This window comes from Lagenorhynchus albirostris, chromosome 3 (assembly GCF_949774975.1).
Source record: "Lagenorhynchus albirostris chromosome 3, mLagAlb1.1, whole genome shotgun sequence".
Lineage (NCBI taxonomy): Eukaryota > Metazoa > Chordata > Mammalia > Artiodactyla > Delphinidae > Lagenorhynchus > Lagenorhynchus albirostris.
This window is the reverse complement of record NC_083097.1, coordinates 135,554,745-135,581,936: the sequence shown is the minus strand read 5'-3', so window position 1 is coordinate 135,581,936 and position 27,192 is coordinate 135,554,745. Positions and strand designations below refer to the sequence as shown.

At 43.8% G+C, this 27,192-nt stretch overlaps 1 long non-coding RNA gene across 1 annotated transcript in view; it reads right to left on the bottom strand.

The window, feature by feature from the left end:
• The window catches only part of LOC132518552 (uncharacterized), a 179,338-nt gene extending 153,684 nt beyond the window's left edge, over positions 1-25,654 (bottom strand). The window contains exon 1 of the long non-coding RNA XR_009539912.1: positions 25,298-25,654. This is a non-coding gene — a long non-coding RNA (uncharacterized LOC132518552). The remainder of the gene's footprint in view (positions 1-25,297) is intronic.
• Positions 25,655-27,192: the final 1,538 nt, after the last annotated feature.

Genomic DNA, 27,192 nt, shown 5'->3' with positions numbered 1-27,192 from the left:
AAAAACAAACCCAAAACAATTAAGAAAATGGTAATAGGAACATACATATCAATAATTACCTTAAACGTGAATGGCTTAAATGCTACAACCAAAAGACACAGGCTCGCTGAATGGATACAAAAACAAGGCCCATATATATGTGGTCTACAAGAGACCCACTTCTGACCTAGGGACACATACGGACTAAAAGTGAGGGGATGGAAAACGATATTCCATGCAAATGGAAATCAGAAGAAAGCTGGAGTAGCAATACTCATATCAGATAAAATAGACTTTAAAATAAAGTATGTTACAAGGGACAACGGAGGACACTACATTATGATCAAGGGATCAATCCAAGAAGAAGATATAACAATTACAAATATATATGTACCCAACATAGGAGCACCTCAATACATAAGGCAACTGCTAACAGGTATAAAAGAGGATATTGACAGTAACACAATAATAGTGGGGGACTTTAACACCTCAGTTACACCAAAGAACAGATCGACCAAACAGAAAATTAATAAGGAAACACAAGCTTTAAATGACACAACAGACCAGATAGATTTAATTGATATTTATAGGACATTCCATTCAAAAACAGCAGATTACACTTTCTTTTCAAGTGCTTACAGAACATTCTACAGGATACATCACATCTTGGGTCACAAATCAAGCCTCAGTAAATTTAAGAAAACTGAAATCTTATCAAGCATCTTTGCTGACCACAAAACTATGAAATTAGAAATCAATTACAGGGAAAAAAGTATAAAACACAGAAATACATGGAGGCTAAACAATACGTTACTAAATAACCAAGAGATCACTGAAGAAATCAAAGAGGAAATCAAAAAATACCCGGAGACAAGTGACAATGAAAACACGATCCAAAACCTATGGGATGCAGCAAAAGCAGTTCTCAGAGGGAAGTTCATAGCTATACAAGCCTACCTCAAGAAACAAGAAAAATCTCAAATAAACAATCTAACCTTACACCTGAAGGAACTAGAGAAAGAAGAACAAACAAAACCCAAAGTTAGCAGAAGGAAAGAAATCATAAAGATCAGAGCAGAAATAAATGAAACAGAAACAAAGAAAACAATAGCAAAGATCAATAAAACTAAAAGCTGGTTCTTTGAGAAGATAAACAAAATTGATAAACCTTTAGTCAGACTCATCAAGAAAAACAGGGAGCGGACTCAAATCAATAAAATTAGAAATGAAAATGGAGAAGTTACAATGGACACTGCAGAAATGCAAAGCATCCTAAGAGGCTACTACAAGCAACTCTATGCCAATAAAATGGACAACCTGGAAGAAATGGACAAATTTTTAGCAAGGTATAACCTTCCAAGACTGAACCAGGAAGAAATAGAAAATATGAACAGACCAATCACAAGTAATGAAATAGAAACTGTGATTAAAAATCTTCCAACAGGGGCTATCCCGGGGGTGCAGTGATTGAAAGTCCGCTGGCCGATGCAGGGGACACAGGTTCATGCCCCGGTCCGGGAAGATCCCACATGCCATGGAGCAGCTGGGCCCGTGAGCCATGGCCGCGAGCCTGCACGTATAGAACCTGTGCTCCGCAACGGGAGAGGCCACAACAGTGAGGGGCCCGCGTACGGCAAAAAAAAAAATCTTACAACAAACAAAAGTCCAGGACCAGATGGCTTCACAGGTGACTTTTATCAAACATTTAGAGAGGAGCTAACACCCATCCTTCTCAAACTCTTCCAAAAAATTGCAGAGGAAAGAACACTCCAAAACTCATTCTATGAGGCCACCATCACCCTGATACCAAAACCAGACAAAGATACTACAAAAAAAGAAAATTACAGGCCGGTACCACTGATGAACATCAATGCAAAAAATCCTCAAAAAAATACTGGCAAACAGTATCCAACAACACAGTAAAAGGATCGTACACCATGATCAAGTGGGATTTATCCCAGAGATGCAAGGATTCTTCAATATACACAAATCAATCAATGTGATACACCATATTAACAAACTGAAGAATAAAAACCATATGATCATCTCAATAGATGCAGAAAAAGCTTTTGACAAAATTCAATACCCATTTACGATAAAAACTCTCCAGAAAGTGGGCATAGAGGGAACCTACTTCAACGTAATAAAGGCCATATACAACAAACCCACAGCAAACATCATTCTCAATGGTGAAAAACTGAAAGCATTTCCTCTAAGATCAGGAACAAGACAAGGATGTCCACTCTCACCACTATTATTCAACATAGTTTTGGAAGTCCTAGCCATGGCAATCAGAGAAGAAAAAGAAATAGAAGGAATACAAATAGGAAAAGAAGAAGTAAAACTGTCACTGTTTGCAGATGACATGATACTATACATAGAGAATCCTAAAGATGCCACCAGAAAACTACTAGAGGTAATCAATTAATTTGGTAAAGTTGCAGGATACAAAATTAATGCACAGAAATCTCTTGCATTCCTATACACTAATGATGAAAAATCTGAAAGAGAAATGAAGGAAATACTCCCATTTACCACTGCAACAAAAAGAATAAAATACCTAGGAATAAACCTACCTAGGGAGACAAAAGACCTGTATGCAGAAAACTATAAGACACTGATGAAAGAAATTAAAGATGATACCAACAAATGGAGAGATATACCATGTTCTTGGATTGGAAGAATCAATATTGTGAAAATGACTATACTACCCAAAGCAATCTACAGATTCAATGCAATCCCAATCAAATTACCAATGGCATTTTTTATAGAACTAGAACAAAAAGTCTTAAAATTTGTATGGAGACACAAAAGACCAGAATAGGCAAAGCAGTCTTGAGGGGAAAAAAATGGAGCTGGAGGAATCAGACTCCCTGACTTCAGACTATACTACAAAGCTACAGTAATCAAGACAGTATGGCACAAAAACAGAAATACAGATCAACAGAACAGGATAGAAAGCCCAGAGATAAACCCACGCACCTATGGTCAGCTAATCTATGACAAAGGAGGCAAGGATATATAATGGAGAAAAGACAGTCTCTTCAATAAGTGGCGCTGGGAAAACTGGACAGCTACATGTAAAACAATGAAATTAGAACACTCCCTAACACCATACACAAAAGTAAACTCAAAATGGATTAGAGGGCTTCCCTGGTGGCACAGTGGTTGAGAATCTGCCTGCTAATGCAGGGGACACGGGTTCGAGCCCTGGTCTGGGAGGATCCCACATGCCGCGGAGCAACTAGGTCCGTGAGCCACAACTACTGAGCCTGCGCGTCTGGAGCCTGTGCTCTGCAACAAGAGAGGCCACCATAGTGAGAGGCCCGCGCGCCGCGATGAAGAGTGGCCCCCGCTTGCCACAACTAGAGAAAGCCCTCGCACAGAAACGAAGACCCAACACAACCAAAAATAAATAAATTTAAAAAAAAATGGATTAGAGACCTAAATGTAAGACCAGACACTATAAACCTCTTAGAGGAAAACATAGGAAGGACACTCTTTGACATAAATCACAGCAAGATATTTTTTGATCCACCTCCTAGAGTAATGGAAATAAAAACAAAAATAAACAAATGGGACCTAGTGACACTTAAAAGCTTTTGCACAGCAAAGGAAAACATACACAAGACAAAAAGACAACTCTCTTTGGGAGAAAATGTTTGCAAATGAATCATCGGACAAAGTATTAATCTCCAAAATACATAAACAGCTCATGCAGCTCAATATTAAAAAAACAAACAACCCAATCCAAAAATGGGCAGAAGACCTAAATAGACATTTCTCTAAATAAGACATACAGATGGCCAAGAAGCACATGAAAAGCTGCTCAACATCACTCATTATTAGAGAAATGCAAATCAAAACTACAACGAGGTATCACCTCACACCAGTTAGAATGGGTATCATCAGAAAATCTACAAACAACAAATGCTGGAGAGGGTGTGGAGAAAATGGAACCCTCTTGCACTGTTGGTGGGAATGTAAAATGATATAGCCACTATGGAGAACAGTATGGAGGTTCCTTAAAAACTAAAAATAGAATTACCATATAACCCAGCAATCCCTCTACTGGGCTTTTACCCAAAGAAAACCATAATTCAAAAAGACACATGCACCCCAATGTTTACTGCAGAACTATTTACAATAGCCAGGTCATGTAAGCAACCTAAATGCCTACTGACAGACGAATGGATAAAGAAGATGTGGTACATATATACAGTGGAATATTACTCAGCCATAAAAAGGAACGAAATTGGGTCATTTGTAGAGACGTGGATGGACCCAGAGACTGTCATATAGAGTGAAGTAAGTCAGAAAGAGAAAAGCAAATATAGTAATATTAATGCATATATGTGGAACCTAGAAAACGGTACAGATGAACCGGTTGCAGGGCAGAAATTGAGACACAGTAGTAGAGAACAAACGTTACGGAGACCAAGGGGGGAAAGCAGCAGGGGGTGGCGGTTGTGGGGGTGTGATGAATTGGGAGATTGGGATTGACATGTATACACTGATGTGTATAAAATGGATGACTAATAAGCACCTGCTGTATAAAAAAATAAAGAATAAAAAAACAAAAAGACATTCCCATTGTTGGGATGTTGGGATTATATACATATATACTAATATGTATAAAATAGATAACTAATAAGAACCTGCTGTATAAAAAATAAATAAAATTCAAAAAAAAGAAAAATAGAAGTAAAAAATTTTAAGTGAACAATTAAAGAAAATAAAGAATTAGTCCATGCCACTTTGTAATATGAATGAAAGGATCTAAGCAATGATCAATGACTGCTCATATTGCAGAGAGACAATCAGACACTGTGTGCCTCCTGGTAGAAGAACAGAGCACCACCAATGAAGCAGCATTGCCAAAAAAAATTGACTATAAATGTAATCAAAATTCAACATCCAACTACCAATTTACAGTAGCACAAGGGACAAGGAATCTGTTAAATGCCACCACAGAGATGTCAACCGTAAGATCAAGGTGGGAGAAACTCTACCGGACACCCCACCCAGTTTCTTCTGCAAAAGTCTTGAAAGAAAAAAATTTAAAAAGAGAGCAATGGAGGGGAAACCTATAGATTACCAGGGACCTAAAAGGCATAATAGTCAATCACAGTGTATGAACTTTATTTGGATATGATTCAAGTGAACAAATTAAACAGAAACTTCTAAAATAAAACAATTGGGGAAAAGTGTACAAACATCTATTAATTATTTGATGATATCAAAGAATCGTCTTAATGCATAACACTGTATCATAATTAAAAATATATTTCCGACTGTTAATGTTTCAAGCTTATTTTTTAAATTAAAAAGTCCCTACATTTTAAAAAATAGGATATTTACAGATGAAATTAAATGCTGTCTAGAATTTGCTTCCAAGTGATACAAATTGAGAGAGAGGAGGGGAGAGAGGCCATGAGCTGCTTATTGTTAGAGCTTACGATGGGCTTCATGATACTATTCTTTTTTCTGAATAAGTTTGAAACTTTCCACAATAAAAAAGTTAAAAGCAACACTCTCACCATGCCGCTGATGGAGAAACCTGGATGTGTGGCCCTTGTTTCTGTGGCTCCTGTGTCTCAGGGAGTTGACAGTGACTCATGCACCGCCTTGGAACAGCATACACTTGAGTAAAGAACCCTGCTCTCCTCGACCTCATCCTGTTCACAGCCATCGATCTCCACAGCCATGGTCTCACTGCCCCCAGGTAAGAACAGGATAAGAGGAGAGACTTGCAAGTGAAAATAAATGCCCCAATTAGAGTCTCAGCTGCAGAAATCAATATTCCTCTTCAGAACCTGAGGTGAAAGAAGGCGCCCCAGCCTGAACTACAGCTCTGGGGGTGAAAACAAGTTGTGTTTGCCTCTCCTGTGACTTTCTCTGAGATTGCCACAAGATGCCTTCCAGGGTTCAGAGCCTTTTGGTTGGTCCAGACTACCTGTGTGTTCCACAGGCTCCCAGGGCAGTAGGAGCTGACACAAGAGGAACTGGCCACCAGTTCAGAGCCGTTTCCTTCCCACAGTCTTGACAGAGCTCCTCAGAGTTTTCTCTAACTTTACATCTAACATTTGGTCGCCACACTGCCACCAGTTGCCTGGACTACTGTATAGCATCCTAACTATCCTCCCTCTATCCCTCATCTATGCTCCTCCCACTTACCACCTACCACTCCAAACCATTTGATTCTCCATATTACAGTTAGAGTGACCTTCTCAAAGCCCAAACCTTATTAGATCATCTTGTCCTGGCTTAAAACCCATCACTCTGAAGCTGAAGACCCAAGACCTCAACACAGCTTCAAGGGTCTACAACGGGCTGTCCTCCTTTGGCCTTCTCTCATACCACACCCTCCATTTCTCCACTCTCTAGCCACACTGGTTTTCCTGCCACAGAGATTTTGCACATGCCCATCACTCTTTTATTAATTCATTCATTCAACAAAAATTAGTTAAGGAGCTACCATATGTAGGCATACAAACAACTTAAATGCCTTCACTGACTCCTCAGATCTCAGCTTGTGTATTAATTTTTCAGGTTAAGTCTTCTCTGACTTTCTTTGTTATGACTTTGTTCTCTGTTTTTATGCTCTTACAACATCAAACACCTCCCTACCTAGCCCTCTGATTTATGCAAGTACCTGTGTGGCTAATTGATTTCCTTCTCCTGCCACTAGACTATAAACTCACAAGGAGTAAAGATTATGTCTGATTTTGCTCACCATTAATATCCCCAAGAACCTAGCACTGTGCCTTGAACATAGTAGGTTTTGGTGAAGTGAAGATGGCCATAAATTCTCTGCAATTTATCATCAATTAAACTTCCCTTAAATCTGGACTAGCCCCACGACCTGTTTTGACTACAAGAATACTGCTGAAATGAGACTGTGTAACTCCTGAGGCTGTGCCTTAAAAAAGACCCATAGCTTCTGCCTTGGCCATTTAGAGGCCTTCATTTAGGAATCTAGCAGCCATGCTGTGAGGGAGCCCAAGCAGCCATATGTAAGGGATAAACAGTCCCTCGTGACCTACTGGCATCTGAGTGCCCTAGCTAGCACCATGTGAAGCAGAAGAACCTCCTCAACCTCAACCCATAAGATCTTGAGAAATACTCAATTATTGTTGTTTTAGGCCACTAAGGTTTGGCATGGTTTGCTAACAACAAAAGAAAACAAAAAAAACAGGGGTTCAGCAAACACCTGTAAAAATTACTGAATAGTCTCTTGTTCTCAAGTCTTATTCTTTAAGTCCAATAAGTGTTACATGTTCCATCTGTTGCTAGATGAGGTTAGAGTCCTGCTATAGCTTAGTCAAAAGACTTAGAAGCCTCTAATGAAGGAGTGGGAAAACTCAGTCAAGAGCCCAGAACTGAAGAGACCTCAAGCACTGGGAAAACAAGGTCAAAGAGGCAAGGCAGCCCAACTTCTCATCGCAAAGTTCTATGGGAAACCCTGAGCTCAGCAACACCATACCCTCGTCTCCCTGGGGTCTCTTCAGGCCCCTCCCAGCTACCCACAACACCCCTGAGACATGAAATAACCTCCATGAGGGAGCAATCATCCCCATGTAGGGGTTATTTGCTCAAACTGTGCAATTAGCTGATCAGGGTTCATATCCCACTTCTGCCACCACTCTTTGAGAGAATACTGCACTTTGTCATTCAAACTTTACCAAGGATGGCTCACTATTTCAGAAAATCAGTTCACTCTCAGCATCACTGGTCACAATATTTACTTCATTCCTTCAACACAGAGATATAAGTCTGCATCTATAGCTCTTGCATTCAAGGTGATTCTACATATATGTACAACCATCAACTACTTCCTAATGCTTCTAGAATAGTCAGGTCTGAGCATTTCCACTTTGAAATATGTATTATTCTATTATAAATTATGTTTGTTTTATTTTTATTTATATTACAGGTGGGCATTATATTGTTTTTTAAAATTATGTATCTAAATGAATATCATGTTTGAATTTCATTTCACAATAATAAAGGAGGATTAAAAATATTTGTTAGGAAAGGGTGCTCTGGATCTGATGGGGCCAAGAGCAAGCCCTCTGTATCAGAACTTCAGCTGCATGGCTTTGAGTTACTCACCCTCCCTGGGCCTCAAATTTCGTATCTACGCAACAACAGGTGCAATATCAGTGCCTACTTCATAGGTTTACTGTGAGGATTAAATAATAGTAATAGAGTTTTTTTGGGTTTTTTTCTTTTAGTAATAGGTTTAATGAATGTAATTATGATGATTACAATTATTATTATTAACTAATTACATAAAATTTCTCTTCACAGCTTTATCTAATTGAAACTGGGCCTTACCTTAGTACACAAGGTCTTTGTGGCCTGACCCCACCCACAACACACCACCATGAACCTTGTGGTCCAACTGCACATAAAAACTAGCAATCCCCTGAGTGATCTGTGCAGTTCCAAGGCCCCAGCCATGTGCATACTGTTCTCTCTTCCTAGAAGACCCTTTCTGTGACTCCACCCTTCCCAGTCTTCTCTCAAGACTCAATTCAACTATCACCTCTTCCAGGAAGCCTTCTCCCACCAACACATCTGATGTCACTGTTTCTCTTTTATGCTCCAAGCACCATGCTTCCTCCTGCACCTCCCATAGCTATATTATAATAAACAGTTGATTTACCTATCTTTCCTATTAGACTATGAATCCCTTGAGAGCATAGAGGGTTTTTTGTGTCTTTGAAGTTTGATGCATGCATTGGTGCTCAATAAATGTTTGTGGATTGACTGAATAAATGAGTAAGTGAACAAATGAATGAATGAACAGTACCATTTTCCCCAGAAACCCTCACAAGGGCTGATAAGTAACAGAATCAGGCCTGAAATCTAGGTCTTTAAACATCCAGTCTAGGGTGCCTTCTTGTAGTAACCCAGCTCGTCACAGCGGTTTGGCTTGATCAGCACTACAGAACAAATGTTTTCCCTCCTGGGAAACTTTACTTCCAATTCCAGGATTCCCAGGTGTCTTGAACAAAGTGCTACTTTCAAATCGATGAAGAGGAGTGATATGAAAATGAGAGGGCCTGGAAGGTGCAAGGGCTCTCCGGAATCAAACATCCACTGGGTTTCTAGTATACCGTTCAATTCTTCTTACATTTTCTCCTGAGGGTTTGTCCTGGTGAGGATGCCAGCTTTCCCAGCACAGCCCCATTATTCCAGGCAATTCTGTGTCCTCAGGAGGTACCTGATGGACCATAAAGGCACTCACTTAAGATTCTAACTTAAAAAAAAAAAAAAGATTCTAACTTGACAACCACCATAAATTACCAGGCCCAACCAAGACTTGGAAAAACACCAGCAGTTTTGCTTTTCCCAAATCTGTGGCTGTCAGGTGACTGCTCAGTAGCAACCAGCTCCTTAGTGAAGAGGATCAGAGTCCAGGGTCCCAAACTGGGGACCACTGGCAGAGTGGACTTGGACGTTGGCTTCCCCAGGTCCAGATGCTCCTTTTAAGCATTCATATTCTGTGTCTGGCACCTGGTTTATATTCTTGCCTTGCTTCCTTCCTGAGGAAGTAGAAAGAGTGCTGAACTGGTAATAGTGGTTCTGCCACTAACCAGCTGTGTGACCTTGGGGAAGTCACACAACCACTCAGGGCTCCAGGTGTCTTATTTGTAAAAGGATGGGATTCAAATTTATCTCTAAGGTTGCTTCTAGTTTTAAGCACTCTACAACCTTGCTACACTGTATTGTCCACAGACCAGCAGCGTCAGCATCTCCTGGGAGCTTGTTAGAACTGCACGGTCTCAGGCCCCACCCAGCTCTCCTGAATTAGCATCTGCATTTTACCAAGACCCTCCAGGAGATTCCTATACTCTCAAAGTTTAGGAAGCACTGCTCTATGAGACCACACATTTAACAGCTGGGCCCTCTGGAAAGAGTTTCCCCTTTTTCCAGAAAAGTACTTTTGAATTTGCACAAGAGCTGTGTCTAGTAGGAGATTAATGTCACTCAGAGGAGGAAGAAGGATGGCATTTTGAACAGGGTTTGTTCAACCCATACTACCTAAGTCAATTGTAAACCAGATTCCTTCTCTCCCTCTTTCCTTTCTTCCTTCCTCCTCCTTCCCTTCTCTCCTTCCTTCTTTTCTTTCCCACTTGGAAAATGGAGAGAAGAAGAAGAAAGGTCCTATTATCTTCCAACAAAAGAATTAACCAACTTCCGTTTCCCCAGGAGCCCTGGTCCCCTCTGGGATAATCCCTGCCCTAGAAGGCAGCCCCCTGGAGCACCCAGCTGAGGAGGCAGAAGAGAGGCCCTGGCAATAAGAAAATGAGAAGCAGGAAAGAGGAGCGGGGAGGGCTCTGCAGGGAACCAGGCCCCACTGAGTGAGCTTCTAAAAACAAGCACTCTGGATGGCTTTTCTCTACTCTTGCCAAAATTTCCCTTCTGGGAATGAGGCGACAAGGACCCTCTGTGGCCCCATCCTCAGGCAGCCTCAGGGCAGATTCAGAGACCAAAGCTACCCCCTGCTGCGTGCTTCGGGGTATGCCCAGCCCCTGATAGAAGATGAATTTCCACTCGTCTGAGGAGTAGACAAAAATGAACAGAATGAGTATTCCCAGTCCTCTCTCCCTGTCCTTGAAAGAGGAGTCTGGCTTTGCCTGTTTAATGTGTTCCTCTCAGGGAACAAACCCTTTCAGGGAGGCCAGATGCATTCTCTGGCACTTGCACATGGCAGGAAAAGGGAAAGGGGAAAAGAGGTATAAGGTTTAGGGATCATAAAAGAAGATGGGTTTCTAGGTGAGTTTTAAGGACAGATCCTGAGAACAGCTAAGGGATGTAAGGGTCGTTGATGGGAGAGAAAAAAATTGATAAAGTGTCCTTTAAACCAGTGGTTCTCAAAGTGTGGTCCTAAGACCAAGAGCATCAGCATCACTTAGGAACTTGCTAGAAATGCAAATTCTCAGGCCCCATCTCAGACCTACTGAATCAGATACTCTGGGGATAGGGCCCAGCAATCTTTTTAAAATGCTTTCCAGGTGATTCTGATGCCTGCTCAAGTTCAAGAACTGTCACAAATTGTGTGTTATTTCCACAGTAAATGAGAACTGGAAGTAAAAAACTTGAGTTCATTTAAAATTTTTACATTCTTTCTTTGGCCACACACTCTGGCTGTAAGACTGACATGACAGGTTACACTTTTCTTCCTGATACTCATTGCATACAAGAGTGGTCTGATGCCATGTATCTTCACTATGCTCTTATGCAGAATCACCCTACAGTCACCAGACTTCTTTCTTGTCCCTGCATGGGCCAGTACTCCTGCTTGGAAAATAAGTCATAGGATGTAGTCAAAGCACTGCCCTTTCATCCTTGGGGTACTGTATTCAAGAACTGACACCTGCAAAACGTTCTTTTCCTTCAGTAATGGACGGCACATTTAACTTCTGCCCCAAACTACAATCCTACCTAAAACTGTAACCAGAACTGGCCAGAAGTTGGGGGGCTGGAGATAAAGCATATGTATCACTGTGATCCAAGTTTTCCTACCTGCCACCAGTCTGTAAGTACAGAGGAGTTTCAACACTAACCCAGACATTTCACTGTTTTTGTTCTACTTTGTTCACAGAAGACCTCAGCTTCCCAAGCCTCCCACCAGTATCTCATGTGATGTCATAAATCAGGCTGGCATTGCTACATGTCATCTGGCCCATGCAGAGGTGTCCTCTCCTGGGCCCTACCCTAACCAGTAAGTTCACACTCATATGGAACACAGACATGTAAATAGGTTATTATGCTATAGGGAGATTTCTGTAAACCTTTCCAAAAAAATAAAATGAAGACATGCAAATCATTTTTTAAAAACATGAATAGAAGTGTATGAAACAAAAAGTAAAATTGTTTTCTCTCACTCCTTACTATCCCATTCTCAAAATTTCTTTGTATCAATCTTTCCAGAAGTGTTTTATGCATACATTAGCATATATATTTTTTTATTCACACAAATGAGACCATTTTGTGCATACTGTTCTACAATTTGCTTTTCTCCTCTAAGAGTTTGGAAATGGCTTAGCACATTCTTTTCAATGGCTGCAAAATACTCCATCACGTGAATATGCCATAACTGGAATAACCAACCCTATTTATGGCCCTTTTACAAACAATGTTGCAAGGAACATTCTTGTAGCTATAATCTGGTATATTTTGTGAATGTATGTGTGGATTAAACTCTTGCCCATGGATCAAAGGGTATATGCATTTACAATTAGGAATGATATTGTCCAAATGCCCAACTAAAATAGTACATCCAATAACATGCTCATCAACTGTAAATGAGTCTCTGTTTCTTTATTCACTCAACAACATCGGGTATTACCAAACTTTTTAGATTGTTGCCAATCTGATACATGAAAAATGGCATCTCATTGTTTAGATTTGCATGTATTTAATTAGAAGAAAGTTGAACATCTCTTTATACATTTATTGGCTATTTGCATTTGCTTTTGTGTAAACTGCCTTTCATATCCTTTGCCCATTTCTTGGTTGGTTTGTTCATATTTATTTTTATTGATCTGTATGAGCTTTTTGTAAAATAAGGGAATTACCTCTTAGTCTATTGTATGTGTTACAAATATTGTGTATCATTTTATTGTTGTCTCTTGGCTTTGTGGAATTTGCTTCCATAAAGACATTTGAATTTTTCTGTAGTCAAATTTATTAATTTTTTGCTCTATGGAAACTGATGTGATGGGGGAAGAGTAGGCAAAGAATAGGCATTTACTTGGGCAGTTTGTCCTTTCTGGTGCCAGAGACTTGGAGTTGATATGAGGCTGAAAGAAGGGTGGATGGAAGGTTGTGGGTTGTGTTTCCACCTGTTGAAAGTGCCAGGAATGATGCTGGGTCAGCCTCTCCCACAGACCCAAAATGACACCCCTTTTGTGTCTCACCTTTGATTCAAAAGACAGCCCATCTATTCGATCCTCCTTCACACTCACAGAGAATTCTCTTTCTGGGGCCTCATCGCCCTTTGCAATCTGGCTATGGTGAGGTTACTACAGGCCACTGGGCAAATTTCAAACTCTGAGCCTCCAGGAGATTAAGGTGGAGTTTCTATGTCTTTCTCCCGGGGGGAGCAGGGGGGCACTGTGCTCCTAACCATATAAGGACAAAGAGCTCAGCCATCTTACCCCAGAAGAAATCAAGGCCTTCTTCATACTAATGGAGGGGTGGGTAATGAGTCCCAGATTCAACCAAAATGTCCTGTTACAAAATTAATGAACCACCTGATCGCCCCTCAAGCCTTCCAGAGGAATATGACAACAAAATTGAATCTTTCATTGGTGACATTTTAAGAAATATAAAAAGGGAGGTAAATAACATACAGGTTCTATGGGAAAGGATACTTGTGGGCAGGGTAGAGGGAGGCATGGCACCTCTGACCAGGCATCACCAGCAAAGCCCATTAAAAATTCCTGGGGAATAAAAATAGAATCCATGTAATAAAATAGTCTAATCTGTGTGTGTGTAAACGTGTGAATTGGGCAGATCAATTTCACTGTCATGCCAATGGCATCAGGCAACTTCAGGTATCTCTCGATACTAGTGGACATGTTTTCAGGGTGGGTAGAAGTATTCCCTGCTAGAACTGAAATGGCAGCCAAAGTGGCTAAAGTATTACTAAAAGAGATAATGCCTAGGTTTGGACTCCCAGGATCCCTACAAAGTGATAATGGCCCAGCATTTGTGTCTCAGGTGACAAAAAGGATAACAAGTTCACTAGGAATAAAACAGACCTTACACTCTTACACTCAGCCTGGAGACCCCAATCAACAGGGAAAGTAGAGAGATCCAATTAGACCTTAAAATGAACCTTAGCCAAGCTGCACCAGGAGACTCCAGAAAATTGGATTAAGTTTACTCCCAGTTGCCCTGCTCCACATGAAGTTAGCTCCAACAGATAAGTTAAAGGTAACTGCATTTGAACTCATGTACGTTAGACCCATTCCCCAAGCCTGAGAGAAGGGACACCCTTGAAATGGAAAAACTCAAGTATACCTCTAGGTAGGAGAAACCATGAAAATCCTCACAGAATACGGTAACCAAGTGCTGCCAGCACCCACGGACCTGGCTTTCCACTCCTTCTGGCCAGGTGGCTGGGTGAACCTAAAAACCTGGAAAACCGGCAGCCCACATGACCAACTCACTCCTAAGTGGAATGGACCCTACTTGGTGATCCTAACCTCTCATTCTGCCCTGAAGTTGCAGAGGATGACTCTGTGGGGACATCATACTCAAGTGAAGAGACCCCCGCCCCAAGCCCCAAACTCCAGAAAGACATACTGTGGCAATGGACCCCCCTGACTACGCGTATGAACCTCTCCCTGACCTGAAGCTTCTCTTCCAAACAACAACAAAAGTGTGACCAGGGATACTGAGGAAGGCTAGAACGTCACTGATCTGTCATGCCCAACCTGAAACAGGGAAGGACTACTAATTGCAGGAATCACTGCACTCATAGGGGTGCTAGTGACCTTGGCCAGGGGAACCTTACATAACACTGTCACCATAAAAATAGGTAACAGGGCTTCCCAGGTGGCGCAGTGGTTGAGAGTCCGCCTACCAATGCAGGGGACACGGGTTCGTGTCCCCGTCCGGGAGGATCCCACATGCCGCGGAACCGCTGGGTCCGTGAGCCATGGCCGCTGAGCCTGCGCGTCCGGAGCCTGTGCTCCGCAACGGGAGAGGCCACAGCAGTGAGAGGCCCGTGTACCGCAAAAAAAAAAAAAAAGGTAACAGCCACTGTGGCAACGGTGGCAAACAAGACCGGCCTTACTTTCAAACTATTCAGCATAATTTGGAGCGGGGTGAAAGAGGCCCTCCTGGCATCGCTTGGTTTTTACCTTTCCTGGGCCCCTTAATGACCACTAACTTCTTACTAATATTTGGGCCACGCATCCTAAACTGTATGGTATCCTTTGTCTCCAAAAGTTAGAACCTATAAAACTTCAAATGATGGTCGTTCAGGGCTACAAACAGGGCTGAGGCCTGGCGACAATCAAACACATCTAAAGGCTGCCGGGGAGAAGCTCTGCTCCTCTACCTGGGGTTATGACGACACCCGAAATCAGCAGGAAACATTTACAGAGATGGGCCATTGCCCCTCAGCGCCCCTCAAGAATGAGGAGCGGGACAGAGGAGGGACTTGTCACCAGAAAAACCCATTAACAATTCCCGCGGAATAAAACAGAATCCGGTAATAAAACAAAGTCTAACCTTTTTTTTTTCTTTTCCTTTGTGCTTAGTCTGGTTTCACTCGCTCCCAGTTGGCTGCGTGCGGAGGCCTTGCACCCAGCACTTCAGACCAGAGTTCCTAGTGCTTAAGGGCGGCACCTGACTCCTCAATCCAAGATGGCGGCGGCAGCGGCTGCGTGCAGACGCCCGCGCGCGCGAACTGGAGCGGAAGCAGCACAGCTGTGCCAGCCCCGTGAGGACTCCGGCCCCTCCCCTCCCCGCTGACGAAAGCCCTATAAAGCAGCCCCGCCCACGGACTGTTGCGGAGAGCGCGTGCTCTAGAGTGCGAGCCCGCCTCGTTTCTCCATTTTTTTTTTAACATCTTTATTGGAGTATAATTGCTTTACAATGGTGTGTTAGTTTCTGCTTTATAACAAAGTGAATCAGTTATACATATACATATGTTCCCATATCTCCTCCCTCTTGCATCTCCCTCCCACCCTCCCTATCCCACCCCTCTAGGTGGTCACAAAGCACCGAGCTGATCTCCCTGTGCTATGCGGCTGCTTCCCACTAGCTAGCTATTTTACATTTGGTAGTGTATACATGTCCATGCCACTCTCTCACTTTGTCCCAGCTCCATTTTTAAATCAAAGAATAAAGCTTTCCTTTGTTGAAGCTTTACTCCCCCAGTCCCTCAAAACGTGACTGTATTCAGAGATAGTACTTTGAAGAGGTAAATAAAATAAGGCCATTAGGTTGGGACTTTATCCAGTCCGACTGGTGCCCCTGTAAGAAGCGGAGATCAGGAGACACGCACACACAGAAGACCATATGAAGACACAGGGAGAAGACAGCCATCTACAAGCCAAGGAGAGAGTCCTCAGAAAAAACCAACCCTGCGGACACCTTGATCTTGGACTTCTAGCCTCCAGAACTGTGAGAAATAAATTTCTGTTGTTTAAGACTCCCAACCTGTGGTACTTTGTTATGACAGCCCTAGCAAATTAATACAATTGGTGACTCACTTCTAATGAGTAGAATGCAGTTAGAGTGATGCTGCAGGACTTCCCAGGCTAGGTTAGAAAAGGCGACACAGCTCTGCCTGGCTCTCACTCCCACAGTGCTCACCCTTGGAACCTGGCCACTATGTGGTGAAGAGGAAGCCCAGGCCACAGGAAGAGGTGTAGGTGTGCTGGCTGGCAGCCCCAGACAGGGCCCCAGAGGGCAGCCAGCATGAATTGCCAGGCGTGCAAATGAACAAACCATGAGAGGATTCCAGCCGCCCCAGCTGAGTGGAGAGAGAAACACACTGTTCCCACCCAATCCTGACCAAACTACCAATCCATGAGCAAAATAAACGTTGTTGCTGTTCTATATCACCAAGTTTTGGAATGTTTCTTTAAGCTGCAATAGATTTAAAAAGAAAAAAAAAGTCTCGAGGTATCAGCAGCTTCTTCTGCCTCTCTCTAGTCTGAAGAAATACTTCCTATCTCCTCCTCCCCATTTCCAAAGAGTCCATATAATCTCCTTCCATTTGACTTTAGCTAAACAATGTTGCTTCTGTTTCCAAGGAGTAAGGGTGGGAGGAGGAGAGATTTATGCCAACCAGCTTTTCTTATTAATTCACACTAATACAGCAATCTGAGTACTTTCTGCATACCACTTTTTAAATTTCATGTGGAGGGTGAGATCTATATAATTAAGCAAGCTACTGCATCTTTATACAATAGTGATCAGTACATGCAGGGTTCCCTTTGACTGACTCTGCTCTTGCTTAATGCCAACCTTGATTTTACATTCATACTCTGCCACATTCCCCAAAACAAACCCAATTCCCCATACCTTGGAGATGAATGCAGGTGAGTTGGATTGGGGAAGGTCAGAGGTTTATGTCACACACTACACAGGAAATCTGTTAGTCTACCATAGCATCACTACTTTCTCCAGTCTTCCCACAGTCTATTCCCTCTCCACGGCCACCACATCACTAGGGCTCTTGTCTCCACCCCTACCCCAGTCATTGAAATTCTACCTCCCTTCTGTTAGTGTATTACACCCAGCAGAATAAAAACCCCTGGGCAGCCAAGATGGAACAGTGATGTTCCTGAAGCATGCCCCTAAGGCTTTCAGCTCATTCCAAGCAACGCAATCTCATTTTCATGTTGTTACTCATGTTACTTGTTTCTTTCCCTTGGAGCTCAAGGAAATTGGCAAGAGTTGCACTGTTTTCTCTTCTCTTTGCTGCTCTGAGGAATGCAACCATGGCAGCCCTCCACCAAAGTCCTGAATGCCAAAGTCAACAATGGGGTGGAGAACCCAGAGCCAGTTACCCTTCATGTGGCATCCCAGTCCTGCTATGGCAGCGGCTTCACCTGCAAAAGGTACACAGCACACAGTTCCAAAATAGCAAGGAGCCAAGGCAGACGCAAGAGAAAATGCTCCCAGCGTGTCCATCTTTATTTTATTTGCCAGATAATGAGTACTGGAGTCTTGTCCTTAAGCCAAAGGTAGGCAAACTGTAGCAATCATGCCAGTGGGGGGCACCATAGATGGTGGTTGGTGAAAGCCAACCACCTCCCAGACAGGCACAAGACATAACAATTATAACAGGAACTCACAGCTACCATTATTTCAGCACTTATTACGTGACAGGCATCATGCCAAGCACTTTATGCACTATCTCAATGAATACACAGAACCTAGAGGCAGGTACTATTGTTACTCCCATTTCACAGATGACAAAACTGAGGCTCAGAAGATGTTAAGTGGCTTATCCAAGACTACATAGCTAATGAAGTCAGGTAACTAATGAGCAAATGAGGACAGGTCCCTTGTCTCCTAGTCAATATCAAAGGAATCTGGTCCAAGAGGACAGGGACCATCATGCCCCCCATAAGGAGAGTTACTATTCCTGAGTACAAGTGTGCTGACCCTTGAAGGTGAGGTCTCTCCTTTACCGCTCACATCAACCCTAGGAGGAAGGTGTGCTCACCATCCTCATCTTACTGATGAGGATTTTAAACAAGGAAGTGATGTGACCTGATTTATATTGTCAAAGGCCCTCTCCAGGTCTTTGCCCAGATCCCTAAAGTCACTTCCTGCTGTGTGGATAAAGGATCCACAGAAGCAAAAGCAGAAGCAAGGAAAGCAGTTACAGTGTTTGTAGTTGTACAGGTTATGAGGTGAGTAACAGGGAGAAGACAAGGGGACTGATGAGAGATGCATGGTGGAGGTGGAAAACACAGGAATTCGGATCACTTGGATGGGGGTTAGGAAAATGAAGAACTTGAGGAAGTCTCCTGGGTTTTTGAACTGAGCACATGTGGAGCCAACCGCAGTGGGTTCAGTGGGTGGGATGGAATCAAGAATGCAGGTGTGGACAGGTAAGGTCGAGAGGTCTGTGAGTCATCCAAATGGGCTTGCAGGTAGTTTTTTAAGGTATCCAGGTTTCAGGGGTCACTCTTCCATTTCGATGAACAACAGTCTGAAACATTCCTCCTCCACTTGACCACATACACGTGGATGAGTCATTTTCAATTTCTTTCCCTTGTTTTAATGCCACTCCCTGAAGAATGCTTACTGATTTGTCCAAATCCCTACAGGTCACTTCTTATCATCTTTAGACATTAGTTTATCTTGCTTTACCTCCAGTGGAACTTTCTACAGCATTCAAAGCACAACATCAAAGTTCGCTTTCCCAGAGTTAACACCATGTTCCATCCCATCATTGGTGCATGAGAACCAGGCTCACCTCCTTGTAAGACAGTAAGGTGCCCCTGCCACTGTGTGAACGCAGCAAGCCCTGATGAGAAGGCCCATCTCCCATTTCACCACAAGCTCACAAGCACTGGGTAGTAACATCTTCGCCAAGTGAAAAGTGAATTATATTTTAATTGGCATTGCAAAATATATCTTTTACAATGCAAAGCACAGTATAAACTCAAGTCCAACACATAAAGTCAGCTGACTTGCACACAGTCTACATGGTGACAATATTTAGGACTGTAGGGATAAAGTGACATTCACTGGGCACTTGCTAAGTACCAGGTACTCTGATAAACACTTTATATACCTCAGTTAGTCCTCAGAGTCACCCTCTGAAGTAGCTGCTGTTATTGCCCTTTTCCAGACAAGGAAGCAAAGGATGAGAGAGATGAAGAAACTTGCTCTTGGACTTATGGCTACCAGTAACAGAGCCAGGATTGCCCCACTGCTAAGGCTGGCATTTAGACTCTCGGTCCCCCTTCTGCCACTCACATTAGTGTGACATAGGCATGAGATGTCCTTTCTACTCATCTTTAAAAGGTTGGAAACACACAAGGTTGGGAGAGGGAGGAGGCAAAGATGAAGAGGGAAGCAAAGAAGGAAAGAAGAAGGTGAAAGCCCTTGATTAACAGTGAGCTGTGTAAATATTTCATATTCTGATTATTTTCACCGAAGACACTAATTCAAGTGAATTCTGGGCAAGGCAGTCACTGACTGTGGGTATGGAACCTAAGCCTGATCACTTCCCACTCCTTGGAAGTCTTTGTAAAAAGAACGAGACTGGTCATCCCTTAAGAGACGATGGAGCTAAATGATGTGTCATGTTTGGGGTCAGTGTCCAGCCCCTACTCTCTTGATTCCCCCTTCCCTTGTCCTGTCCCTGTCACTGGCCAGGCACCAGGTCAGCAGGTCGCTGCAGCAACAACCTGCTGCATCTACGAGCAGAAAACCCTGTGGCTGCTCAGGGTGAAGGCTCAGCAGCCAACAGTGGAACTTCACTGAAGTTGGGGCAAGGTCTTTGGTTTTCTTTAGATCTTGAGTCTGTGTTTATTAACCAATCTCATGCACCAGGGAGTAGAATTCTCAGGGAATGACCACTCTATTACCTGTTCCACAAAAAAACAGCAGGGAATTTTGCACTATTCTCTCATTGATACATTTAGGATTGATCTTAATTTCAGATGGAGCGGGCAATGGCTTCTGTTTTATTTCAAGAGTAGTAGGAAAGCATTCCTTCTTCCCCCACACAATTCTTTCTTCCCCAAACCCATCAAAGAAGATTAACTTGCTCCCATCATCAACTCATTCCTTCAGTGTAAGCTCTGACCTCTTTCTGAAGAACAGTTTGAAAATACAAACCCAAAGATGGAAATAATCCATTAAATCTCTACATCGTTCTGTAAACGACCATCAGACTGCTAATTTTAATTATTCAATCAATCAGGAGGAAATCACCTTGACTCTCTGTGAATCCATTTTCTCAGCCTGGAGTGGGAATAGCAGCTGTTGTCAAGATTAGATGGCACACCCCACATTCAGGGCACCATGCCTGGTACAAAGTCAACACTGAATCAGTGGCAGGTGGTGATGCTGGTAGGAATGCCAGTAGCAGCAGTGGCAGTAGAAGGAGTTAATATTGTCTATGTCAGGAGAGATGAGGAAAGATCAGACCACACTGTACCTGGAAGGGAAAGGTGTGTTCAAAGGAAAGGTAGAAGACAAAGTCACCAACTGGGCCATTTTGCTGAGAGTGATCCTTGTGACCATGTGGTAAACAGAAAGAATGATACTGATACCAACCACCAACTTAGTATGTGCCAGGTCCCAGGCACCTTGCTTCACACATTGAATTCATGCTCTTTGGATCCTCCTAAGAACTCAGTGAGGTAGGTTCTACTAATATCCTCCATTTATGATTGAGGAATCTGAGGCTCAGAGAATGAGGCAACCAGCCAGGAGGCAACAGACCCAGGAGCCAAACCATCCTTGTCTGCCCCCAAAGCCCAGGGAGTGAACTCTGCACTGCCTCCTGGGAAGCGTATTGGTTTCGAGCAGCCCATTCTGCACCCCCTCCACATAGAGGAGGCTGAGAGGCCGGGGGAAGGGGAGCACACTCAGCTCTTGTCTTTTCAAGGTCTGGAGATCATGGCCTTGCAGCAAGCAGACAAGCCCCAGGCCAGGCAGGGCCAGCCCTGCTATCTCCTTTATTTCATCAGGTTGCTGGCGGCCAAGCACAGGAAATTAAAAGCAACTCATAGATCACAGAGCGAGGCACCAAGTGATCTCAGACAGAATCTGTCCCCCTTCCCTCCCCCTTCTCTTTCCTGCAAGAAGTTGGCTCTTAGCAATTGGCTGCTGAACTTCTGCAGGGAGCCAAACTGTTCTAGTTGTCAGTACCCCAGAGGCACATAAGGAGGCTCTGCCCTCAGAGGGCTCAGAGTCTGGGGAGCAGGCCCTCACAGTGGCAGCTGTAGTGTGTGTGTGTGTGTGTGTGTGTGTGTGTGTGTGTGTGTGTGTGTGTGTGTGTGTGTGTGTGTGTGTGTGTGTGTGTGTGTGTGTTGTGCAAGGAGACACAGGAAAGAGTGGTGGCCTCTATGGGACAAACTGAGCTCAGAGGTGAAGGGAAGCCCAACTGTATCTTCATACCTTCTTGCATGGTTGAACTTTGTACCAGGTGCTTGTGTTAAGTATTTTTACAAACAATACATACAGCAGCAACGTCTCCTAGCTGAGGTACCCTGTGAGTGTGGACATTTGCTATTTCTGCTTGCCCAGCATCCATTCCTCTGAGTTTTGGCTAAAGCACCCCCTGTCCTTTCTTTGAAAAGTCTCCTCTTATCCTCTCAGAAGACAGTCAATGATGACAATCAATGACTCCACGTTACTGCAGCCAAGTAGGGGGATGGGTGGTAGCACATGTGACCCAGACTCCTCCATAGGACTTCCTCTCTCTGAGGTCTGATCTTGGTGGGAAGCTCACTAGCATGGCAAAAAGCTGGGCTGACTCACCTCCATGGGGATGCCTGAAGAGGTATCCTCTACTTCCTACTCAGTGTGACCTGACTATTCAATTTTCTCTTCAGTTCTGTGAGCTACCCAGAATCCACCTAATAAAGTCCTTTAGTTGTTTTTTAGCCAAAATCCATTTCTGTTACTTAAAACCAAAGAACCCTATTGAATGCTGCTCTTCTTTGAAGGTCAAATAAAAAATTGGTTTGAAATCCCGTCCTACACGTGATGCACAATACTCATTCCTACCCACCCTTCTGAGGATATCTATTACCTCTTGTCTTAATCACCTGCTTCCATTGAATTATTTTAGTTTATAGATAATCTCACCATCCTGTGTGAGCTGTTTGTGCCAATACAAACAAGAAACTCAGCAATTTTTCTGCAATTTCTTTCTTTTCTCCCCCCACCAAGACCCACTTGGTGGGGTGTGTGAGTATGTGTGTCTCTTTACTGAAGACAGAAAATTTACAACACTCATACACAAAAAACATGCAGTCAAAAATTACACATCCTGGGCTTCCCTGGTGGCGCAGTGGTTGAGAGTCCGCCTGCCAATGCAGGAGACATGGGTTCGAGCCCTGGTCCGGGAGGATCCCACATGCCGCGGAGCAACTAGGCCTGTGTGCTGCAACTGCTGAGCCGCGCTCTGGAGCCCGCGAGCCACAACTGAGCCCATGTGCCGCAACTACTGAGGCCCACACGCCTAGAGCCTGAGCTCCCAAACAGGAGAGACCACCACAATGAGAGGCCTGTGCACTGCAGCGAAGAGAAACCCCTGCTCACCACAGCTAGAGAAGGCTCACGAGCAGCAACGAAGACCCAACAAAGCCATAAATAAATTAATTAATTAATTCAAAAAATTACACATCCCTGTTCTTAAAATTTCCACTAATGCAAATTTCAAGTTCCAATATTCCCCTGCTGGGTCCTCTCCCTTCTATTTCCTCTCTTCTTTCAAATTCCCTCTTGCAAGCTCCCTATTAATTTTTATGCAAAAAAATCAGTTCTCTCTTCATCACTTTGTCCCTGCCGACTTTGTCCTCAGGGTCCCAAGATAGGTTTCCTCCAAAAAAGAATTCTGTGGCCAGGTGTTAACATAGTTCCATCCTATTACAATGATTTCTACAAACAGAATATTAGAACAGGACAAATGACCTGTTCTAGCTCCTTCCAATAGTAAGAGCAATGATTCTGGGCTCAGGAAGGGTCACAATCCTTCCGTCTACTTTATTTCATGTTGAATTAGATGGGGCAATCATCTTTGCAAGAACTCAGGGCTCTTTCACAGGCCACATTTACTTCTACCCAGAGGCAGAGAGCCCTGTGAGGGAGGGAAGCTCTGGGAATCAGAGCCACAGCGGGGCTGAGGACGTGGCCAGGGACCAGCAGTGATTCTGGACAGGGTAGGTGTCTGGTTGGTGCCTGACTTCTCTCTCTGCTGTTTCCCATGTTAGTTTGTAAGCATAAGCCGATCACTAGACACTCAGCATCCTGAGGACGTAAGATCAACATGGTATTTACTCACCGTGGTGCCCACTCAAGCAATGATCTTGGTGGTATCCGCATGGTGGGTGCTTGATCAACACCTGCAGAATTAGCATATTCATTCCCCAGAACTCATCCTTCTCACTAATGACTCATTCAATAAACATGTATTAAATTCCTTCTCTGGACCCAGCAATGGGGACAAAAGCAAAATAAAACCCAGCTCCTGTCTACAAGCATCTAAAAATCTATTGGGGGATCTATAGGGACGAAACAGGCAGTTATTCAAAAGTAGGTAGGTTCTGGGTCATGCGCCCACTTTTCAAATAGCTGTTGAGCATCTTCAATATATCAGGCTTTGTCAGTTATTTGAGATTCAAGGGAAATGAGACACATCTCTGAAAAGAAATCTGTGAGTTTTAGTATGTGTTGGGTACCTGGAGGGCAGGGAAAGTGGGCAGGGAAAAATTCACAAGCACCTAACACAATGCCAAACACACAGAATCCCCCAGCAAATATTCATTAAATGAATGGTGACTAAAACATAATTACAGAATATGATACATGCCACAGCAGAAGCAAAAGGCTATTGTGGTTAACTGCTTGGAAATCAGAGAACATCTTTCAAAATGTGATGGCACCTGAATCTTGCCTGAGCAGGAATGTGTGTTGAGTGGACCATGAGTTTGGTGGGGGTGATGGGGAAAAGTGAGGGATGAAGTTGAAAAAAACAGTCTGGGACTGTGTTGCTGATGGCTTTGTATGACATACTAACAACTGAAAAACAATCAGCCCTGTCTTCTAGGCAGGGCTCTGAGCCTCTAAGTATCTATGTTTTCACAGCAGAAAGTAGAAGGCACCACTCATCCACTTGATAACAGAGTAGACAAGAACATAGGGTTTAGAAGCAAGCAGACCTAGCTTCAAATCCCAGCTTTGCCACCTTTTTAATAGTGAGATGCTGGGCGAGTAACTTAACCTCTCTGAAGGTCAATAGTTTCATCTCCAAAACAGGAATCATAACACCCACCCCAGAGGAGTGTTGTAAAAGATCAATAAGCTAATGTACCATAAAATAGAGTGCCTGGTTTAGAGTGCGTATTTTTTAAATTAAATGGCTGTTTTGTTATCACTATTGTAGCAATTATTACTACTGTCATTATGTTTGGAATAATGTTGCTTCTCATCCATCCCCTACTGCCTACAAAGAAAGTTAACTGTGAGGCCTACCTTTTCACATCGGTCTTCTCAACACAGCAAGTGAATTTAGATCAATCATTTGATGGGAGGTGTGATTACTCACCAAGAGAAATCCTCCAAGAGCATGTGACCCAAGTTCCCTCAATGTACCATAAGGAGACTGAGGCTTGGCCCTGGTCCCACAACTGCTTAGAGAGAACTGGGTGAATCCCTGAGTCTCCAGACCTCTATCCGGTACCCCTCTGGGTACAGTTCACTGCCTCCCAGTTTACTCTGTTGCTGTGGAGACAGGGCCAAGATTAAAATCAGCCTCAAATGCCAACCCTCCAATTCCAAGTCCTCCTCACCAAGCCCACTGTGTAGGGGCTGCTTTCCTCACACTCTCTGCAGCCCCTACAGGCAGCTGCTCAGTGTTTGAGAATAGACTCTGCCCCTGAGCCCTCCTGACCCCTTGAGGAAGACGTGAGAGGCCCCGCTCCACCAGTGTCAGCTTACAGTGGGAACAAGACCTGGGGACACAGCCAGAGACAGGCCGCCACCAACAGCGTTACTGCTTCCCCAGGCTCTCATCCCCAGCACAGATGGCTGCTGCACTGGCTGGCTGGCCTCCCCACGGCATGGGCTTGTTTCTCACCGGCAGGCCTCAGCAGGTCACTCTGGAGTCAGCCATCCTCTGGCAGGTACTCAGGCTCCCGTGGCTTCACAGAATTCCCCCCTTGGTCTGGGGTCACTGCTCTCCTCTGGATGAGAAGCCCAAGGGGAGACCCTCAGCAGGACAGGAATAGCTCAGCTTTTCCTAGAGCTCCCCCAGTAGTTCTCCAAACCCTTCCCTGAGGGCTCAAATGGCCTGGACAAGCCAAGCTAAGTGCCAGGCTGCTATTCTGTCCCCTTTGTGAAACTCAAGAACTTGCTATCCCACAGTCAAATTAAACAATTCCTTATGCAAAAGAGGTTATTTTCTGCATCACAGATCCCTACCCGCAACTGGCCTGACTTACTGATAGCCGAGCTGTAGACTGGCCAAGGCCCCGTGGGAGTCAGCGGCCTAGCCAATGGGACTCTCCTGGACTGGATGGTGACTGGCCAGCTGAACCAATCAGATCCTCCTTCATGCCCTGCTTTATTCCTATATACATATTGGGACCTTCTATGTTCCAGGAACTAGGCAGGGTTCCAGTGATACAAATGTAAAAGGGGCTTTGTAGATCCTTTTGCCCTTAGTAGGAACTCAGTATATGACTCCATGCCTTATCAGTAACTTTGACTGGCTGTCAGATTTTGTGGTGACATATACACGTCTCATTTATAAGGTAGCCGTTACTTTAAACAAACCAATCAATTTATTAGGGGGCCTGACTTCAAGAGGAGCAGAAACCAAACCCAATCTGGCTTAAGGAAAAACCAGAATTCGCTGGCTCATATCTTAGAAGGTCAGGAGTAGTATGTCCTCAGGAAATCAAATGATGATATCACCTCTCCCACCCTTCCCCCTCTCTCCTCACCCCATATCTCAGCTCCCTGCTTCTCTCCATGTGTTGGATTCATTCTCTCCTAAGATAGAAGAGCTTTATCCACACAGCAGGAGACCAGGCAGAAGCACCTCCAGGCTTCGTCAATCCAGATTAGCAACGCCCAAGGAGAAAGAAGATTTCTCTCTCCCAGAACCCACGAGTAAAATTTCAAGAGAAGGACACCAATAAGCCAAACTTGGATCACGTGGCCACCACTGCGCCAACTGCTATGGCAAGGCAATGAGATACTACGATTGGTCGAGCTTTGGTCACATGACTCTCCTTAGCCCCACCCCCCCAGAACCAGATGCTGTGAAAGAGGAACAGTTCCTGAAAGGGAGTGTGCCCTTTCCACGGGAGAACGGAACAGATGCTGAACAGGATGGAGGGGAGAGGGCAAGGGAGAAATGTCTGTACACCAGAAAGAATAAAAGAAAAAGGCCATGTTCTACAGAAGAAAGAGTAGGGAAGGCTTAACCAAAGAGCAGTTAGCTTTAAGTTTGTTTCTAATGGCCAGCTGCTTTAGAATATAGAAAGCATGAATATATTTAAAAATATATAACAGATTGGCAACTTTTATAGGACATATAAATGTGGTGATTCATCCCAGAGCTTATTCCCAAGGGGACAGAGGACAAACCAAATATCTTTTGAGGGGAGTAGGAGAATCCACATCTTTTGAGTATCTGCTGGGGTGCTGGGCCTTGTGCCTCCACATTACTCATGAAGCTGTAGGGCCATCCTACAAGGCAGGTGCTATTGTTTCCCTCCATTTTCAGGAGAGGAAAACTGATGCTCAAAGAAGTTTGAAAAAAAGAAATCATCTCACTGGAGGCCCCACAACAAGTAAGCAGTAAGAGCTGGGATGCGAACCCAAGTTTATCTAATTCCAAATCTTGTGCTCTTTCCACAAGTCCATTCTGCCAGCCAAAGGCAAAATATAGCCAGATGAAAGGTGGAGGGGCAAACAATGAGTCCCTCTTCTATTTATAGACAGAGAACAAAATGAGACAGCCCC